The sequence below is a fragment of the Panthera uncia genome, chromosome E1 (assembly GCF_023721935.1).
Source record: "Panthera uncia isolate 11264 chromosome E1, Puncia_PCG_1.0, whole genome shotgun sequence".
In the NCBI taxonomy this organism is placed as follows: domain Eukaryota; kingdom Metazoa; phylum Chordata; class Mammalia; order Carnivora; family Felidae; genus Panthera; species Panthera uncia.
In genome coordinates, this window is record NC_064814.1 from 48,949,793 (window position 1) to 48,967,087 (window position 17,295).

At 45.0% G+C, this 17,295-nt stretch overlaps 1 protein-coding gene across 9 annotated transcripts in view; it reads left to right on the plus strand.

The window, feature by feature from the left end:
- The window catches only part of SPECC1 (sperm antigen with calponin homology and coiled-coil domains 1), a 282,425-nt gene that overhangs the window by 265 nt on the left and 264,865 nt on the right, over positions 1–17,295 (plus strand). For 6 of the 9 annotated variants that reach the window (XM_049638054.1, XM_049638051.1, XM_049638052.1 and 3 more), the window contains exons 1-2: positions 11,626–11,848; positions 12,900–13,125. The exons of 1 other annotated variant lie outside the window; for it this stretch is intronic. The gene's annotated coding sequence lies outside the window, so the exon portion shown is untranslated. Of the gene's footprint in view, positions 1–11,622; positions 11,849–12,899; positions 13,126–17,295 lie in introns of those variants that run through there. 2 more of the 9 variants (XM_049638062.1, XM_049638053.1) reach the window with 2 other exon arrangements.

A 17,295-nucleotide genomic window follows, 5' to 3' on the forward strand; every position in this document is an offset into this window, starting at 1 on the left:
CGGGACGGGTGCCGCAGGTGGCAGCGGCAGGGGGCCGCCCCCCTCCCTTCCGGGCCCCAGGGGTTGGCGTAGGAGCCCAGGACAGAGGGCCAGGTGACCCCAGAGGACTGCGGCCCTGAGAGGCGCCCCCAACCCTCGCCGCGGTGGGACAGGTGCGTGGGCACGCCCGGCCGGGGCTCTCCCGGCCCCCGGAGCCTCCCGCACCTTTCTCCTGGTGCTGTCCGGGGGATGCGTGTATGTCGGGGACCGGGTAACCCTTGGCCATCCTCCGCGTCCACAGAGCTCCGATCCCCCTGTTGGCCTGGGGTGACCGGGGAAGGCGCTGGCCGTGCGTCTCCCGGGTCAGCCGGCGGTGCCACAGCGCAGTGCACCTGTGAGCCCTGGGGGACCGTTTGGATGCTTAGGGGTGGCCCGGTGATGCGGAGCCTGCCAGGAGTGCAACAGCAACGACCTCCTTCCCAAATGTGTTTGAAATGAAATGAGTTTTAGGTCCCCCCCCCCTTTTTTTTAAAGGAAGTTTGACCCTGAATATCTCATTTTTATTTTGAGCGAGCTGCAGTTTTCAGCACGTAAGTTTATATAATAAGCAGTATAAGGCTTGGGGAAAAAAAAAAAAAATTACTGCGAAGGTGCTCTTCCTTGCCCTCTATCGGAAGAATTATGTTGGACTGGTTGACATGCTTATCCATTAGTAACTGCGGTAGCTGGAGGCAGGAGATAACGTGTTTTTGAGGGGAGGCACAACTCAACTCTTCAGGACAAATTTTGGTTTGAGAAGATTTTGGTTATCCGGTTGCAAACACGAAGCTTTTGCAACGTTTAAGACGGGGGAGGAGAGACAGAGCAAGTTTGTCAACCTTAAGGTCTTACTCCACAGAAGACAGCTTTGCGTAGTACCTTTGAGAAAGCAAGCACGTTTAATTTGGCAGCTTAGGCTAGATCTGAAGCTGAGCCTTCATACGAAACTCTATCCGTTTTAATAGTTTTTCAGTTGACTTGTTTGGTTGTTGTAGGCAAATACTCTCTCTTCATCTGTTCGAAGGGAGCAGACGTCTCTTACCAATGTTTGTACTTCTTATTTTCCATTGACCACTGTCTGCACAGTCCTGGCTGTTAAGGTTAGCTAGGACAGTTTGTTTCGGGCTCGGTTTTAGGGCAGTGATCCAATGCGATCTTCACGAAATATATTCTTACCATATTAAGTAAGTTTTCATTTATGCCTAATTACTAAGAGTTTCAAAAGTTAGGAGTCAGTGTTGAATCCCCCTCCCCCCCAAGTGCTTGTGTATCACACGTATTGATATGACTGTGTAGTTTTCTTCTTAAAATTGATAACATCGGTGATTATACTGCTAGATTTTCGGTCACTAAAATCCTGGCATAAATTAAAATGCACTTTTGGGTTGTTTGATAGATTCAATAAGCTAACATTTAATTAGAGTTTTAGCATTTATATTTATAAGCGAGATAGGTCACTTTTCCCTCCTGCCCCCCTTTTTTGGTCTGAGTTTATAATTATGCTGATTATGTCCTCACCGAATCAATTGGGAAGTTTTCCATCGTTTTCTCTGCTGTGGAGCAGAAAAATTATCTGTTCCTTAAAGTTTGGCAGAATCTGACTGCAGGCTGCCTGGGCTGCTGGTGATCATCTTTTTTTCAGAAGTTGATATCAATACTTAACTATCTTTTCTATTTTTTTCCACGACCATTGATTTTCCTCAGGTTTTCTATTTCTCCAAAGTCAATCTGGTGCTTTATATCTGCCCAGAAAATCATTAACATTATTGGAATTTAATGTGTGTTCGCATAATGTTGTAGATAGTCTTCTGTTGCAGGAAAATAGTTCTTCCACATTTATGGTGTGTTTGTCTTGTTCACACTCTTGTGTGTGTGCCTTTTCTCTTTTTTTGTATCGGTCAGGCTTGCTTCCTCCTTGCTTATTTTATTATCTTTCCAAAGCGCCAGTTCTGGATTTATTGATTAATCCTGTTACTTTTATTTTTCTACGTCAGTAACGTACATTCTTAATCTTCCTACTTAATTTGAATTTATTTTTGCAAGTTCTAGCCTTTTGAATTTGAAGGCTTAGATCATTTATGTAATCTTTCAGTCCTCCTTCTGAACAAGGCAAGGACTTCTAATATTTTCACTCCAGTTACCTCCCATTTGCTGTTAAGCTCTGTTACTACTTCAGTCCTTTAAATTGGACATTATTGGGGCGACTGGGTGGCTCAGTCCGTTAAGCGTCCGACTTCGGCTCAGGTCATGATGTCACAGTTCGTGGGTTCAAGCCCCGTGTTGGGCTCTTTGCTGACAGCTCAGAGCCTGGAGCCTGCCTCTGATTCTGTGTCTCCCTCTCTCTCTCTCTGCCCTTCCCCCGCTTGCGCTCTGTCTCTCTCTGTCTCTCAAAAATAAATAAATGCAAAAAAAAAAAAAAGAAAATAAATAAATTGGACATTATTGCTGATGTTACTATTATACCGATTTTCTGGGTCAATATTTATTAGACTTCTGTACCTGTTTATCTATCTTCTTCACTCTCCATTCCGTCTTTTTTTTTTTTTTTTTAATTTATTTTTGAGACAGAGAGAGACAGAGCATGAGCAGGGGAGGGGCCGAGAGAGAGGGAGACACAGGATCTGCAGCAGGCTCCAGGCACAGTGCCTGATGTGGGGCTCGAACTCACAGAGTGTGGGATCATGACCTGAGCTGAAGTCAGACGCTTAACGGACTGAGCCACCCAAGTGCCCCATTCACTCTCCATTCCTTCTTATATCACTTTGAATCATTTTCCTTCTCCCTGAAGTACATTCTTTAGAAGTTCCTTCAGTGATGATGCATTCTGTTTTTATAATATCTGAAAATGCCTTTATTTTGCCTGCACTCTTGAATTTTGGCTTCACTAGGTTTCTCTAGTCCGTTGATTTTAAAGTTGTTGTAGTTTGGGGCGCCTGGGTGGCTCAGTCGGTTAGGCGTCCGTCTTCAGCACAGGTCACGATCTCGTGGTCCGTGAGTTCGAGCCCCGTGTCGGGCTCTGGGCTGACGGCTCAGAGCCTGGAGCCTGCTTCGGATTCTGTGTCTCCCTCTCTCTCTGCCCCTCCCCCATTCATGCTGTGTCTCTCTCTGTCTCAAAAATAAATAAACGTTAAAAAAAAAATTAAAAAAAAAATAAAGTTGTTGTAGTTTTTTTCTTTTTTTCCCCTAGCAGTTTTTAAAGATGTTTTGTGGCTGGAAGGCTTTGGGATCTCTAGTCTGCCGTATTGCTGAAAGAAGGATGGAGATGAGAAAACAGAAATTAGTTTGTAATCTAATGAGCTGTCAGTTTTTGTGACATTTTTCTGCATGAAATTGTAGATTTACTTCCAATTTATTAATTACAAATTATGTTCTCTGTCTCCTTAGCTTACTTTTTCTCTGTTTGATCTGTTGATTCTGAGAGTTGTGTTAAAGTTTTCCACTATGATTCCCAGTGGGTTTCTTTTGTTCTATTTCTATTAGTTTTTGTAATATGTATACTTACAGACCACCTGTAAATAGTGCTTATCTATTTACATGTATTTAAAAAAATTTTTTTTTTTTTAACGTTTATTTATTTTTGAGACAGAGAGAGACAGAGCATGAACGGGGGAGGGGCAGAGAGAGAGGGAGACACAGAATCAGAAACAGGCTCCAGGCTCTGAGCCATCTGCCCAGAGCCCGACGCGGGGCTCGAACTCACGGACCATGAGATCGTGACCTGAGCCGAAGTCAGACGCTTAACCGACTGAGCCACCCAGGCGCCCCAATTTACATGTATTTTTGAAGTTATGTTTTTAGATACTTTTTAATTTTTTTAAATAAAGTTTATTTACTTATTTTGAGAGAGAAAGCACATTCGTGCATGTGCAGGGGAGGGGCAAACAGAGAGGGTGAAAGAGAATCCCAAGCAGGCTCTGCGATGTCTGAGCAGAGCCCGGCACGGGGCTCTATCTCATGAACTGTGAGACCATGACCTGAGCCAAAATCAAGACTCAGAAGCCCAACTGACTGAGCCACCCAGGCACCCTTTATGGAGGTATAACATAAATGTTTAAAGGTACACACATATTAAGTGTATAGATCCATGAATTTGGACGGGCTGAACACACATATAACCAACACTCAGAACAAGAAACAACCTTTCCAACACTCCAGAATCTGCCCTCATGTGTCCCACCCCCAGGGATAACCACTATCTTGATTTCTTTTTATTTTTTAAATGTTTTTTATTTTTTGTATTTGAGGGAGAGAGAGAGAGAGAGAGAGAGAGAGAGAGAGCAGGGGAAGGGCAGAGAGATGAGGACAGAATCTGTAGCAGGCTGTAGGCTCCAAGCTGTCAGCACAGAGCCCGACATGGGGCTCGAACTCACGAGCAGTGAGATCATGACCTGAGCCGAAGCTGGACATCCAGCTGACTGAGCCACCCAGGTGCCCCCACTGTCTTGATTTCTAATGCAGTAGATTCGTTTTAGCTATTCTCATACTTTACATCAATAGAATCATATAGTATGTGCCCTTTTATATCCAGCTTCTTGCCATCAACCTTACAGTTGTGTGATTTGTCTGTAGTCCTGAGTGTAGTTGTGGTTTGTCCGTTCTCCTTGCTGTATGTATCCCATCATGTGTGTATCCACGATGTAGAAACCCATTTTACGTGATTGACAGTTGGGTTGTTTGCAGTTTGGGGATACGGTGAATAGCGCTGCTGTGAACATTCTAGCACATGTCATTTGTTGAATGAATGTATGCGTGTCTGTTGAGTGTGTACATCCAGGAGGAGAATTGCTTGGTCATAGCACATGCCTAGGGTTTGAGTAAATATTGACAGTTTCTAAGTTATGTACCTGAGAAACACACATGGTAGCTGCCATCTCTTGGTAATTTCTGTCTTTTAGATTTTAGTCATCCTGGTGGGTATCCCATTGTGGTTTTAATTCGTATTTCCCTTATGATAAATGAAATCGAGCTCTTTTGCTACCCTTAAATTTTCACACATATCTAAATATTTTTTTCCCTTGGTGTTTAAAGCTAATCTGTATATATGAACCCTTCGTGAGTAAAGCAAGAGTGAACCTTAACCTGATTTTAATTCTGCCTCGTATTAAGATCATATGGAATTTGTTTTTTTTTTTACATTATGCATAAACAGCCATGTTTTACTGATTATTTACTCATCATTTATAAGTTTTGCCAATTATTTGCTCTTCATTGGTCTTTCATCTCCTGTTTTTCTACTTTGTGGATTCATTATTCCTTAAGTGACTCCTCAAGTAACTTTGTTTTTCCACCTGAGATTTTGTGGGTGGTAAACTTTCTGAGCCTTTGCACGTGTAAAGTATTTTTTATTTTGCTTTTCTGCCTGAGTACTCTCGGCTGAGGGTAGGATTCCAGGTTAAAACCTCTGCATTTTGAAGGTAATTCTTCATTATCTGCTGGTAACTAGTGTCGTGGATGAGAAGTTTCTACAGTGTGATTTCCATTTCTCTGTAGTTAACCTGTTTATTTTCTCTGAAGCTTAACCATTTTTTCTTTTTTCTTGGTGTTGGAACATTTTACTATTTGTCCAGGGGGATAGTTCTCTTTTGTTCTTTCTGCTCAGTGCTTAGTGGCCCCTTTCTTTCCATAGATTAACGCATTTCTGTGGCACGGGGGAAGTTTCTCTTTGGGTATTTCCTTGCCTCCATTGTCTTTTATTTTCTCTTTCTGGAATTACTATTAAATGGGTATCAGAATCTCTCAATTCATCTTTCATGTTTCACTTTCATCTTTTCAACTTTTTCTTTCATCTTTCACTTTCTTCTCAAATGATCTGCCTCCTTATCTTTATGGGCTGCATTTTGGGAGATTCCTTGGCTTGGATTTTCCCACTCACAAATCTAGTGTTTGGCTTTGTCCAGTCAACTCACCGGTCCATCTGTTGAGTGTTTTCCATGTTGATTATCATTTATTTAACTTTCAAGGTCTCTACTTGGTAAAATTTAGTTTTTAGAATAGAAAAGATATTCAGTGTTCAAAAATCATACTGTGTGTGGGGTGCCTGGGTGGCTCAGTCGGTTAAGCATCCAACTTCAGCTCAAGTCCCGATCTCACAGTTCACGGGTTCGAGCCTTGTGTCGGACTCTGTGCTGACTTCTCAGAGCCTGGAGCCTGCTTCGACTTCTCTGTCTCCCTCTCTCTGCCCCTTCCCCGCTCACACTCTGTCTCTGTCTCTCTCTCTCAAAAATAAATAAAACATCTAAAAAAATATAAAAATCATACTGTATTAAAAAGATATGCATGAAAGGTCTCCCACCATCCCTTTCCCCCGTCTGCCTAGTTCTCCCTCACCCCACAAGCAGGTAGCCCGTTATTAGTTTTGTATATGTCCTCCAAGGTCTCCTTGTGCAAATACAATGATATATGAAACGATTCTTAATCCCTTTTTTTTTTTTTTTGCACAAATAATAGCGTTATTCCATGTTCTGCCCCTCACCCTGCTTTTTTTATTTCACGGTGTAGAGATCTTCACCTCTCAGCTGCTTCCTTTTCACAGACAGACTGTCCCCTCCAATCTTCCTAAGGATGTCTTAATATTCTATGTGCTGGACTAACTAACTCTCTTTCCTTGGGTATATGTTCTGTTGACTTGCTGTCCCCATTTTGTGACGTTACAAAAACTCAGTGACTCTCCTTTTGGTGGCCGTCTTTACGTTTGAGAATTCCCATTTCCCTGCCTGTCCTGTTTGCCATAGGCCATCTCCGGCGATTGCCAAGGAGTTGCCTGGTGCTGCCGAGTGGGGTGCATAGCCCAGGTGAGGGAACATTTGTTGTAGGCTGCTCAGTGAGTGTGGGGAAGGGTCTCGTCGTCCCGGCTCATCTGACTGTAGTTCCCCAGTTCATCGGGTCGTCATATTCCATCCCTGCCCCGTCTTCTCTCTGCCGATTCAGAGCCTGAAGCCCCTTATCATTTCCCGCTGCATGACGGCCTCCTCCCGGGCAGGTGTGGGGCTGTACTTTGCTCAGGCAATCTCGTTCTGAGTACCCTCTACCTTTCAGAAAGTTCTTAGACGTTCTAGTTAGCCAGTGGCACTGTTTCTTTATTTGTGTGTGTCTAGGTGTCTTATCAATTTAATATTTTAAAAATAATACTTTTTGCCATTCCGTGGGTTTTTAGGCCACCCGGAAGGCAGAAGTGTGTGTTTAGTCCATTACGTCAGTCCAATCTCCAATATTATCTTTTATTTAGATTGTATTTGTAGGCCTGGGGTCCACAAGACCACCCTGAGATTTAGTGATTCCTTAGGAGGTCTCACAGGACTCAGCACACTGGCTTATTCATGGCTGTGATTCGTTTTGTGAGAGGCTACAAAGCAAAATCATCAAAGGGAAGAGGCACACAGCACCAAGTCCAAGGACACTGGCTCCCAAGAGTCCTCTTCCAGTAGAGTCACAGGACGTGTTTAATTCTCCGCGACGAGCCGTGACAGCATGTGTCCCCCAGTGTCGTCCACCGGGGCAGCTCACTAGAGACTCAGAGAGACTCATGGGTTTTACAGGGGGCTGATCATGTAGGCGCCCTCTGCCTAGCATATTCCAAAACTTCAGACTCCCGGCAGGAAGGCAGGTGTTCAGGATCAACCACAGTGTTTGTGCAAACACTTTAGGCCCAGAGAGCCTCTCTTACTAGTTCTACAAATGTTAGGAACATTTGTTCCTAATCTAACAAATTAGATCTAAATCTAATTTAGATCCTATATCTAATTTGGGAACTTCCCAAATCTAAGTTCCCCATGTCAGCCAAAGGCTAACCTCACAAGCAGGGCCTTTTTAGAATTGGAATCTCCCAGGTGCCTGGGTGGCTCAGTCGGTTGAGCGCCCGACTTCGGCTCAGGTCATGATCTCACGGTTCGTGAGTTTGAGCCCCGTGTCGGGCTCTGTGCCGACAGCTCAGAGCCTGGAGCCTGCTTCCGATTCTGTTCCTCTTCTGCTTGTGCTCTGTCTCTGTCTCTCTCAAAAATAAATAAAACTTAAAAAAAAAAAAAAAGATGACAGGTGGCTTATCATCGAATGTAGCAATCTGCAGCTCATAATAGACACCTTCTCCACAGACCATTCTGATCACCCCAGTCCGCGTCAGGCTCTGGTCCCCAAACTCCGGCCATGGCTCTGCTCATGGAGCATTTTCTCACTTACTTCTCCTTTGTGGTTGCATTAGATGGTTTTGTTGCTTCACCCTTTGGGCCTGAGTTTAATCTCCCACAAGATCGAGAATTCCCCGAGGACCGAACAGCAATGCCTACTTAGTTATGTTGGTTGTGCCTCCCTAGTAGGGTGAAATGCTCACAGTTGGTGCCTATTAATGCTTGCTGAAGGAATGGCTACAGGGGAGTAGGAAGCCGTGTCCTCTTTATTCTGTCCCCTGCTTAGCACGTGGCTGATTTTTGTTCTGTGAGGAGGACAGTGATGTAAAACACCAAGCTGACATTAACTGCCCGGATTGTCTGTCTGAGTTCTGTCTCCCCAAGCAGCAGATGGTATACTCAAAGATTTTTGGTTCGAAAGGTGTTTTGAGGTCATTGAACCTGCGTGGGGGGCTTAGATTCCCAAACCATTTTTTTGTCTACGTAACCCCACGTAACATATCTGGTTGTAGATCTGTTTCTTCCTTCTCCCCGTGTTTTCAGACCTCAGGCGTGGGGAATAATTAATCATATTTACCTTCTTGGCACTTTATCATCATTGATCTATGCAAGCCCCTCCCTTGTTGTGTTTACTTGTTTCTGCATTTGTTGGTTCATGTCCCCCCCCCCACCCCACCCCCCTACCCCCCAGATGGTCTGTGTGAGAATCTCTTTGGGATTTAGACTCAAGAGCAGAATTTCCTGGTCACAGCGTGCACCTGTGCTTCATAGAACCAAGTACGGCCAGGTCAGTCTTCAACGTGTCTGCACCATCCACCCTTCCCCAGCAGTGCACAGGATTTTAGCTTTGCCTCTTGATATGTTGACTGACAGAACTTTAATAATTGAGACATTTCTGGGGCACCTGGGTGCCTCAGTTGGTTAAGCGTCTGACTTCGGCTCAGGTCCTGATCTCTAGGTTTGTGAGTTCAAGCCCCGCATTGGGCTCTTTGCTGTTTTAGATCCTCTATCCTCCTCTCTCTGTGCCCCTCCCCTGCTCACTCTCCCTCTCCTTCTCTCTCTCTCTCAAAAATAAGCAAACTTAAAAAAAAGAAGACATTTCACCTAAAAATCCATAGCCCTAGCCTCTGTTGAATAAATCCTATTTCCTCGTCGGCTAAAGCAGCCGAATGGTGGTTCCTCCTTCATGCCACAAGCTCTCCCCAACCCGGGTGGCTTCACTCGTTCTCTTGACCTCCTGGTCCCTGGAGTCGTTTGGGTTTATGACCAGCCCTGTTGTATGTGAAGCCACACCTTGTAAATAAATAATCTGGCGTTGATATTCACGAAGATGTTAGATGAACGTGGTTGTGGGGTCAAGTGGACTCAGAGTTGCGAGCACAGCAGCTCATGACATCGAATGGGCGTCAGACTTAATGTCCCCACCGTCCTTCAGCAGCAATAACTCATTCTTTCCAACTCTTTCTGCACTGTCATTTATTTGGATGCACAAAGAGGCCTTCGTGGAAGCGGGAGCTCTAAACCAAGCGTCTGCAAACTTTCTGTGAAGAGCCAGATAGTGAATATTTTAGGATTTCCAGGGTCATACGGTCTCTCTCATAACGACTCAACTCTGCCCTTATAGCCCAAAGACATTGCCAACAGGGGATGGGCTCCATTCATCTGGCCACAAGCTGTAGTTTGCCAACTCAATTATTCCTCTCTTGTTTCTGAGGTGCGAGTTTATAGCATTCACCTAATTGCTGCACAGTGAGCACCTACTGTGTGCCAGTGCTAAGATTATAATGAAGGACAAGGTACAAATCAGTCTTTAAGTATGGAGACAAATGAGCAGACAATTACCCAGGAAGAGAACAGGCCAGTGTTCTGGGGCGCCTGGGTGGCTCAGTCCTTTGAGCATCTGACTCTTGATTTCGGCTCGGGTCATGATCCCAGGATTGTGGGATTGAGCCCTGCGTTGGGCTCTATGCTGAGCATGGAGTCTGCTTGGGGTTCTCTCTTTCTCTCCCCACCCCCCCACACCCTTTCCCTCTCCCTCAGCCCCTCTCCTGCTCGTGCTCTCTCTCTTTCTCTCTCGAATGAAAAAATAAAAATATTAAAAAAAAGAGAAGATAACAGGCCAAGACCAGGTGAGCACAGAATCGGGCACTGGGGCTTAGGATGAAGCATATCAGACAAGACTTTCTGTAAGAAGGAGAGATCTAAAATAAAGGGGGAAGAGGAGTTAGGTGGGATGGGGCAAGGGCCTTGAGGGTTTCACTCACTATAGCTGGGGGGTAAAGATCAGGGTTTTGTGGTGCAGGGAAGGGGGGAGTCGGGACAGCGGTAGCTTGGGTGGCAAGCGGCCAAAAAGTGGGTGGCAGGAGTGACAAGGAAGAGATTGAGTCCCAAACCCACAGGCAGAATCACCAATGCTTAAATAACCCAAGGTTGATGGTGGCGATTCCACGGCTATTAAAATATGCCAGAAACTAGGAAAAGATAGAAAGTTCTCCAAATAATTTCACAAAATTAAGGTAGCCCTGATAGAGAACAGTGGGAGCCCAGCAAAAGCCAAGTACGGACCAAAGCTTACCTGTGGTATCTATGCACGTATCCCGAGTGAAATGGCAAAATGAATGCAGCAGAATCAAACGAGTAATACATTTTGGCCGAATAGTTGTCACTCCAGGAATTCAAGAATGGTTCGATGTAAGGACATATGTTAGTGTCACCCATTGTGTAAATAATGAAAGGGGAAAGCTATGTAATCGCACAGAGAGGTACGGAAAGAGCGCTTCATAGGATTGGACTTTGCATCTGGTCGTTCTTGCAATGCTTTCGTTTGCCCTGCCTTCAGCGTGTGCGGTCTTCCCGGCCTGGCTGACTGTCGCCCCTTCTCTTCCTCTGGCAAACCCTTGTCCGTTTTTTGTATCCTTTTTCATTCATCACGTTTTCTTGTGAGCCCTCTCTCGGGTACCCTGTGTGGAGGAAGTTACCCTCTTCTCTCTAATGCAGTAACGCTCTATCCGTATCTCTACCCTCGTGTTTCGGTGGCCATTCTCCGTTTCTGTTAGTACTGAGTTGATTTCCTTCTGTAGCAACCGGGTCCTGTGCTAGGCACTTAGGTCCTGTGTTCGATACAGAGATGGGCACCGATCCTGCCATCTTCATTTTGCGGGCTCCTTTGCCCAGATGCCACTGGCTAGGGGTGGCTAGTGAAAGACACTAGTGGAAGATTGGAAGGTGAGGGGAAGGGAGAAGCCAGGGGATTTCTTCCCCATCTTCTGCTTGGTCCCAGCTCCGGCCGAGTGACGCTGGCCTCTGGTGATACCACCTTCTTCCTTTTCCCTCTAGCCTTAAGTGTGCTGGGCACGTCCCACTCTTGCCGATCTCTGGCTTGGCTCACCATCCCGCCATCCCATTTGGCTGTTTAGCCCTTCCCCAAACCTTGCAACTACTCCCTGTATTAAATTCCCTCTTATTGAACTGCCTCTTTTGAATGCCGTTTTCTTGATTGGACCCTGCCCACTAAAGGCAAGAGCCCTACTCCTGTGTCTTATAGGACAAATGGACATTAAAACAACTCTGATTTTTTTTTTTTTCTGTTCAAGGCTCCTTTCTTCCTTTTTCTGGAAGTACACTTCGCTTTGGGTGCGGGGACTGGCCGTGACCCAGATTGAAACAATCATAGAACTTCATACTCCCTGTTCACAAAGATTTTTCCAAGGGTAACTGTCATCCATATCGGGCTGATCACTTTTCCTTGCATAGTTCAAAATGGAGCCCAGTAAATAAGAGGTTGGAGTTAGAAGGGTGCACGAGCTCCACGGGAGCTTGGTCCTTGTTTTGTTCAATGTATGTCTCCAGTGCATAGTAAGTGCCCAATAAACACAACTTCATAAAATCTAAGATGCTAGAAATTTTAAAACAATTATTTTGTGTTCCACTAAAAAAGAAAAAAAACAGTCAATGAAACTATAATGCAATGCTTTTTATTACATACATTAAATTTTTTAAATGTTTGTTTATTTTTGAAAGAGAGAGAAACAGAGACAGAGTGCGAGCAGGCAAGGAGCAGAGAGAGAGCGAGACACAGCATCCAAAGCAGGCTCCAGGCTCTGAGGTGTCAGCACAGACCCCGACTTGGGGCTCGAACTCACAAGCTTTGAGATCATGACCTGAGCCGAAGTCAGATGCTTCACCGACTAAGCAACCTGGGCAACCCTGCACAATTTTTTTATTTTAGACTTATTGAGAGATCTTTTACAGTTATTTAGACATCAATGTATGTCATATTCCGTTCTCATACATATGCAAAAAGAAAAATATAAGCAAAATAAATTGGTTAAGGTATTTCCAAAACTTCCTTACATTCAGATTTTCTGTTTTTTTAAGCTTGTTTATTGTGAGTGGGGGGAGGGGTAGAGAAAGAGGGAGAGAGAATCCCAAGCAGGCTCTGCACTGTCAGTACAGAACCCGATGCGGGGCTTGATCTCACAAACCATGAGACCGTGACCTGAGCCAAAATCAAGAGTCGGACCCCTAACCAGCTGAGCCACCCAGGCGCCCCTAGATTTTCCCTTTTGAATCGCTTTTTCGTTCCAAGTCATTCAAGTCATTCGTGTCTGTGATTTTTTTCACAGTTAACATCCCCTCTGCCATCAGGAACACTGGTAATGTGTTGGTTGTAAAAGCATTCCTCAGTTTTCTCCAGGATTTCCTTTTGAGCTTGTGATACCCATGCTGCAAATTTGATGCTGACAACGTCCTCGATCTTAGCTGCAGGTGTCACCGGAAGGTGTCGATTAAGCAACCAGGACTCACATCCCTTCTTTGAACACCCTTGCTTGGTTTGTAGAGTGAAATATTATAGGATTGCAGTTATCCGTGAGGCCACCTGGGATGCAAACCAAGTCACCATGCTTTCTGGTGAGCTGCTTCTTTAACTGCCTGATTTTGCGCACATCCAGACCTCAGCGCTGACGGCCAATGGCAACCGTAAGAGGTATGCTGATTTCGGGGATATTATAATGTGTGTCTCAGAATTGATAGGCTGTGATATTTGTGAAATTAATTAATTAAGTGAATCTCATGCTGCCTGAATCTGTGACTCCCACTGAGAGAATGAAGGTAACACACAGAAAGGCCTGGCGAGTGGGTGGTCCCAGATTCGCTTGTTCCATAGACCACATCTACCTCGGTACTTCCCGTGGTTTATTCATAGAAGCTGATAATTCCTCCCTCTTTTTTTGGTAAAGCTAGTTCAGATTGGTTTAATGTCACTTGCGGCCTAGAGAATCATGACTAATACAGAAGCTTTATAAAATGATTATAAACAATGTGGCACGGGCAGAAATTAGAAGAACGTACAAGGCTCAGAAGCAGCATCAAGGAGAGGGGATAACCCTATCAGAGGGTCCCTCACATGTGGAGATTGACTTTCCCACCTGAGACGAGACCCCCTTCTTAGATGCTTCTCAAGGACCTTGCACACACTCTCACTTGAAATCACTTGTTCCCACCCTGCTTTTCCCACTGCTGTTTCCTAAGGTGGGGGTCCCAGACCCAGTAAATAATTATTGAACAGATGCACGAATGAGTTGTGAGGAATGAAGAGAAGTTGCTCGTAGTCAGGGGCGTGAGTGGTACTCTGGGAAGAGAAACCAGAAAGTGCAGTGGGAAACAGTCATGGAAACGCAAGATGTATTCTGGAAACCACGAGTAGTTGGAAATGCTGGGAGGTGAAGCTCAAAGCCGGGATGGTAGGAGATGAGGCTGGAGGGACAGGCAAGGACTAGAGAATGGAGACTGATGTGTCATGTGAAGATGCTGGGGCTTTATTCTGTAGGCAGTGGGAGCCAAGGAAGGATTCACATTTTTTTTTTTTATCGTGGTAAAGTGCACATAACATTTACCATCTTAACCATTTTCAGTGTGCAGTTCAGCGGCATTAAGGATGTTCATGTTGTCATACAACTACCTCCATCACCCATCTCCAGAACTTTTCTGTCCTCCCAGACTGAAACTCTGTCCCGCTTTCAACAATAACTCCCCATTCCCTCTCCCCAGTCCCCCTGGCATCCATCTTTCTGCTCACTTGTCTCTACAAGTTTGATTATTCCAGCTACCTTATATAAGCATTGAAGTATTTTTAACATCGTGTGTAAATGGATTTGCATTTTAGAACGTTCATGCTAGCAATTTTTTTAGTGGGTAGATGAGAGAAGGAGGAGGCAGAGTGTAGGAAATCCAGTTAGACACCAAGGCTTTGGCAGTGGGGATGCCAAGAAAGAAGAGGACGTACCACTCAGGGTGTAGAATCTTCAGGGTCCTGGGTGGAGGGGTGAAAGAGAGAGAAGAGCTGGCTTTTTTTTTTAAATTTTTTTTTAACGTTTTTATTTATTTTTGAGACAGAGAGAGACAGAGCATGAACGGGGGAGGGTCAGAGAGAGGGAGACACAGAATCTGAAACAGGCTCCAGGCTCTGAGCTGTCAGCACAGTGCCCGACGCGGGGCTTGAACTCACGGACCGCAAGATCATGACCCGAGCTGAAGTCGGCCGCTTAACCGACTAAGCCACCCAGGCGCCCCTGAGAAGAGCTGGTTTTGACACCATGTTTCTCTGGGCTGGGTGATACCAACCACAAGAGGGGATCCAGGAGGAGCTCCGGGTTTGAATGGGTAGCAGAAATGTGGGTACGCTGCTCATATTCCCTTCCCCTCACCACTTCTGTGAACACTGGCCTGACTTCCCATTGTTAGCACCCGCGTTTCTTTGGCTGACGATTTTCTGGTGCCCATGTTGCAACCCAGAACAGCAGAGTAAAAGTGCCAGGGAATCAACACCCTTCCAACTCCCCAGAAGCCTTCAACCAAGGATAATGGAGTTGGTGTAGGACTACCCCGGCTCCTTTCTTCTCCAGTGGTAGAGTGCTGATGTGGGTATTTTATATGCTGGTTCCCAGAGTTCCTCAGTGGGATTAAGGTTTAGGTACCCACACTGGTAACTTGCTTGATGAAGCACACTTTCATTCGTTTCTTCGCCATCTTGCTCCTCTGCCCGAGTTTTCTGGGATCACCTCCCAAATAATCAGTTTGTTCTCAAACCCTTACCTTAAAGGGGTAGATTTGGGAGAACCCAAACTAAGACAGGGTCTGGAGGAAATGATCCATTTTAAGTGTGGCATCCATGTGGATGTGGTGGATGTGTCTATTCTGCAGCTGGAAATGTAGGTCTCTGGTGTAAGGTAGATACAGATTTGGGAAGACAAGTCTGTTCTTGGAAGTTAAAACCATGAGAGTGGGTGAGATTGCCTGGGAAGAAGTAGGATGGAGAAGAGAACCAAGGTTAGACTTCTGGGAAACTCCAGCCTTTAAAAGTAGGAACAAGAAGAGGATTCTGGAGGTGCCTTAGTCGCTCGGTTGGTTGAGCCACCGACTCTTGATTTCGGCTCAGGTAATGATCTCAAGATCATGGGATCAAATCCCGCGTTGGGCTCCATGATGAGCATGGAGCCTGCTTAAGGTTCTCTCTCTCTCTCTCTCTCTCTCTCTCTCTCTCTCTCCCTCTCTCTCTCTCTCTCTCTCTCCCTCCCTCCCTCTGCCCTTCTTCCCCACTCTTGAAAGCTCTCAATCGCTCTCTCTTTCTCTAAAAAAAAAAAAAAAAAAAAAAAGGATTCTGAAGGACTGGACTGGATCAGCCAGAATGGAAAGGAATGAATAGAAAGGACATGAAGGAGCTCAAGTGGAGGGAAGGATGGAGAAGGTAGGAGCAGGATTGGCCTTGAACTAGACGCTCTGTGCTGTTTGTCTCAGCGTAGAGTCCAAGGAGCAAGGATGGTAATCAAAGCTTATTTTGTTTTGTTTTCTCTTGGTGGAGGATGCGTAGTTAGCCGCTGTCAGGATTGACTACGGGTGCAATTTGTGACGGGGTGGTTTCTTGGTGGTGTTTCTTGTTGTGACAGGGGTGGTTTCTTCCCAAATACAGTTCTCTGGCTTCTTCATACTTTCACCAGCAAAGCACCATTCCCTCCCTAGAGACCAGAAACCGCACTGTTCTGTGTGTCCCGGGGTGGGGGAGGTCAGACCCAGGCTTCTCTCAGAGCCTATGCCGACTGTTTCCCATTCTCTGCAGGTCCCACCCTGTGATACACAAAGTCTTCCTCGTTGTACTTGCGTTTCCCCTTAAATCGAAAGGAATCGTACAATTGTCTTTTGTCACTGACTTCTTTCACTTGGCATAATGTCTTCAACGGTCATCCATGTTGTAGCATGAAGCAGTATGGCATTCCTTTTTATGGGCAGATAGTATTCTAGTGTATGGATATACCACATGTTGTTTCTCCATTTGTCATTTGACGTGCGTTCGAGTTGTTACCGCCTTTGCTATTGTAAATAATGCTGCTGTAAATAACCCTTTACAAGTTCCTATGTGGACATATGTTTTCTTTGGGGGCAGGCATGTACATACCTAGGAGGACAATTGCTGGGTCATGTGGTAAGTCTACGTTTCACCATTTGAGGAGCCGCGAGACTGTTTTAAGACGTGGCTGCACCATTTTACGTTCTCACCAGCTGTGAATGAGGGTTTTGATTTTTCCACATCCTTGTCAATGTTTGTTATTTTCTGACTTTTTAATTCTAGCCTAGTGGGTGGGGAGTCTCATCTCATTGCGGTTTTGGTTTATGTTTCTGTGATACACATTGAGCATCTCTTCATGTCATGTTTGGCCATTTATATATCTTTTTAGAGAAAGATATTCAAGTCCTTTGCTCATTTTAAAATTGAGTTGTTCTTTGTTGTTGTTGTTGTTGGAGCTGTTTATATATTCTGGATATGAAACCCTTATCGGTATCTGATTTACAAGTAGTTTCTTCCATCCTGTAGGTTGTCTTTTCACTTTTTTGATGGTGTTCTTGTAGGCAGAGAAGTTTTTAATTGTGGTGTAGTCTAATTTATCTTTATTTTTGTTGTGCTTTTGGAAAAAATTATTTTTTAAATGTTTATTTATTTTTGAGGGGGGGGGAGCATGTATACATGCACATGCATGGGAGAGGGGGAGAGAGAGAGGGAGACAGAGAATCCCAAGCAACCTCTGCACTGTCAGCACAGAGCCTGATGAGGGGCTTGAACTCATGAACCATGTGATTATGACCTGAGCTGAAATCAAGAGTT